Genomic DNA, 4,454 nt, shown 5'->3' with positions numbered 1-4,454 from the left:
CAATACAATGTAATATATTTAACTTAAAAATAGATTACTCTTTTTAAAATGTTGCAGTATCTGTGTGAAAATTAGACCTTCTTCTTTATGCTTATGCTTTCTTCCCTATGCACTGTTGTGTTCTGTAATTAAAAAAAACTTACATTAACAATATAAATGCTCTCTGTTTTTCATTTTAGAATCAAAATATTGCAAAACGCAGACATTTTAAATTTTATTGGAGTAGGAACTGTAAATTTGATAAATCTTATCAATGGATTTTAGTCGTCTGAGTATCTGAAGTTAGAAGTCGAATTGGGGAGAATTTGGGTAGCTAAAAGTAGGGGTATTAGCGTTCATTTGTTTGTTCATTTGTTTTTCATCTTATGAAGCCTGAGATCCAGTCTGTCTGTCTTTATTTAGAGAAATAAGAAATACAGATTTAAGCATATCACTTAAAATTAGAGGATAAATGTATGAAAAACAAAAATAATTTAATAAAAGGTTTGGAAAAATAAAAGAAGTCTCACAAGGCAGAATTTCTTATACTTCACAAGAAGTAAATATAAATAGTCTAAAGTTGATAAATCAAGCAGGAAAAATTAAACATTTTTTTTAGAATTTCATTGAAAATTCCCATAATTGAAATACAAAGCAATAAATGTTGTTAAATCAGAAGAGTGATACAGAAACCGGGTAAGAGTAATATGAATTTTGAGTTAATTCTGTGGTGTACTTGTTTGAATTTTTTTCTTTTTTAAAAACATAGATTTAATTCAAATTTTTTTAGGGTGAGTTTTCCTCGGAAAATATATTATTTCTGTTAAATATGCCACTTATTTTAACTCAGAGCTATGATCTTGTTTAAAAATAATATTGACAAAAATGACTGCAGAACATGTGAATAGTGGTATATAAATATAAGAAACTATATATAGGAATATAAAAAAAGCTAGAGGATATGTATGCTTAAAAATTTGAACATATTCTGGGGCAAACTCTTGTTTTTCATCACAATGATAATTAGACTACTGGATTAAAAATATTTTTGAAATTATTTTGCTATTAACTTGGCTATCATAATAAAAATAAATTAATTTATAATAACAAGCAATGATGTTAATTGTAATTTTTACCAGTATTATAAAATAAATGGAAAAGAACATGTTGGATTTGGTCATTTTTAAATTATTTGCTTAAAACTCAACATCTTTTCCAATTGCACAAATTAAACAATTGAAATTCAATGCGGAGTAAAGAAAACTAACTGAGAAAAAAATAAATCAATTTGATAATGTCACAGTTTTCTTTATTATACTTGTAAGGCTCAATAAGACAAGTCTTGAGTTCACTTCACAAAATTGAGTACACATGTACAAGTATGATTTTTATCCATTAAATATGTAAAACCTTGCTCGTGACATAGTGCAATATATTTCATTTTCATTTCTTCTCAGTTCTCTGCATGAGGCCTGATCACAATGAATTAAGGACAAGCCAATCAACACTGAATAGAACAATAGTAAGATACAAACAGATGTTTTATGGAGTTATTTTGTTTCTAAATATTCTTTACTGAGTACTCCTGAAAAAGCAGATAGCAAACTGTACCTATTAAGACCTATAAACTATCAGTAAAGTATGTTACAGTGAAATAAATTGCTGCACTTCTCAAATAATCCCCGTCACTCCCCAAATGACAAAGAATTATTATACATCTGTGATGTATAACATAATATACACACAATTAGATTCACATTTTTGTTTATACAATTAATGTTTATTCAGAACCTGCTAAATAACAGATTCTGTACAAGTTGATGACTATATATTAGTGACTACAGCAACTCTATAGGTGAAAATACAAACACATGATAATCAATTTTAATGGATATTATGAAGAAAACAAATCTCGTGCTGAAATGTTTAATAGTAAGGAAAAGTGTCTAGATTGCTAGCCAGGTAAGGCTTTCCTAAGGATATGATGCTTACCGCAAATCATGAAAGATGGAATCTATCTAGTCATATAAAAATGAGATGATGCAAATGAGTGGAAAATGAATTGTAGGCAAACTGTCAACATATGACAAATCTCTGCGGTGGGAGGTATGTTGGCATCTTTGGTGAAGTAAAAGTAAGTTGAGTCCAAAAAGAAAACAGTTTTGTATATTTAGGCAAAATATATGAACCGTTATATAGAGTATGTGTTTTCTATAGCTTGTATGTATATGTATGTGTATATGTGTCTACATAATATTGAGTGTTTCTATTAAGATTTTTTTACATTTGGAATTCAAAGTTTATTTATTCTTACCTTGAATGTGCACAATTGCACTGCAATTTCTCTTTCTCTCTTCTATTAATGATAGACTATATGTTATTATTGTTACCGACATTTATTTTATAGCAATAGAAATAGAGGAAACCTTTAATTTGAATCAAACACTTTTTAAATTTGTTCTACCTGTCATTGTTAAGACTTACATATGTTTACAGAGCAATTACTTGATACCTAATACTTTACACAGTGCTATTATTTAATAATATAAGTGTAACCCAGAAGAAACTTTAGGAGCTAGAACAAATGGGTGGATGAAATAACAAAAATGGTAGACTGACTAGTGCTGTAGGTGTTAACTATTGTCAAGTGGATGCAGGATTTTAAAAAACACAAAAGCAATGTCTGCTTTTATTGAAAAATACTATGGTTTACTGATTCTTAGAGCCTGGGAACTTTTGTATAGTCAAGACAAGTATCTCCTGAGTAAATCAAGAGAGATTGTTTTCAAGTCCATATCATCCTACCTATTATAATTAGAGGACATGATTCTGTAAAAAAAGTAAATAAATTAAATCCCAAACTAGAAAATGGCAGCATTTGTTATCTGGTTGTAGTCATGTTATGATTTGGCCTGGGTCATAAGCAATGGTCTCCTTTGCTGCTTTAATTATTTTCTTGTTTATGTGAAAGTTTTCTGGCTCACACAATATGTTTCAGAGAGTGGAAATTTGATTTGATATTCTTACAAAGCAAACTTTGGTGCTAGCTTTGGGGAAAAAAACGACTGAAAGCTTGGAAATAAAACAAATTTGCATAATGCTATAAAATAGAATCATTCATATTATGGATATGACTTTTTAAAGTACAGACATCATTAACAACATTTCTTGGAACTATATAATATCATGAAAGTTTCATGTGTATTTAAAGCCCAGAAGCAAAAAAAGTAAAATTTTTAAAATAATTTTTAAAAATCTATTCTGGAAAGGATTATTTTTTAATAACTAATGTATAAAATCTAACCTTAATTATGGAACACTTTCCATTTTACATTTCACTGTAACTTCTTTTTTTTTTTTTTTTTTTGAGATGGGAGTCTCACTCTGTGGCCCAGGCTGGAGTGCAGTGGCGCCATCTTGGCTCACTGCAAGTTCCGCCTCCCAGGTTCATGATATTCTCCTGCCTCAGCCTCCTGAGTAGCTGGGACTATAGGCGCCTGCCACCACACCTGGCTAATTTTTTGTGTTTTTAGTAGAAACGGGATTTCACCACGTTAACCAGGATGGTCTTGATCTCCTCACCTCGTGATCCACCCACTTCGGTCTCCCAAAATGCTGGGATTACAGGCGTGAGCCACTGCACCCGACCAGTAACTTCTGAGGAAGGCTCTAATAAAACAAATCTGTATATAAAGAACTAGATTCCTGCTGTCTGGGCAGGGCATCTCTGGGGGAAAAAAAAAAAAAAAAAAAAAAAGGCAGCAAGCCCAGACAAGGACTTACAGATAAAACACCCATCTCCTGGGGACAGAGCACCTGGGGAAAGGAGCAGCTGAGGACGGAACTTCAGCAGACTTAAAGGTCCCTGCCTGACAGCTCTGAAGAGAGCAGAAGATCTCCCAGCACAGCATTCGAGTTCTGATAAGGGACACACTGCTTCCTCATGTGGGTCCTTGACCTCCGTGTACCCTGACTAGGAGACAACTCCGTGTAGGGGCCGACAGACACTTCATACAGGAGAGCTCTGGCTGACATCTGGTGGGTGCCCCCTCTGGGAGGAAGCTTCCAGAGAAAGGAACAGGCAGCAGTCTTTGCTGTTGTGCAGACTCTGCTGGTGATACCCAGGCAAACAGGGTCTGGAGTGGACCTCCAGCAAACCCCAGCAGACATGCAGCAGAGGGGCCTGCTAGAAGGAAAACTAACAAACAGAAAGGAATAGTATCAACATGAACAAAAAGGACACCCATTCAGGGACCCTATCCGAAGTTCACCAACATCAAAGACCAAAGGTAGACAAATCCACAAAGATGGGGAGAAACCAGCTCAAAAAGGCTGAAAATTCCAAAAACCAGAATGCCTCTTCTCCTCCGAAGGATCACGACTCCTCACCAGCAAGGCAACAAAACTGGATGGAGAATGAGTTTGACGAATTGACAGAAGTAGGCTTCCGAAGCTGGGTAGTAACAAATTCCTCT

The sequence above is a fragment of the Papio anubis genome, chromosome 5 (genome assembly GCF_008728515.1).
Source record: "Papio anubis isolate 15944 chromosome 5, Panubis1.0, whole genome shotgun sequence".
NCBI lineage: Eukaryota > Metazoa > Chordata > Mammalia > Primates > Cercopithecidae > Papio > Papio anubis.
Note: the sequence above shows the minus strand (reverse complement) of the source record.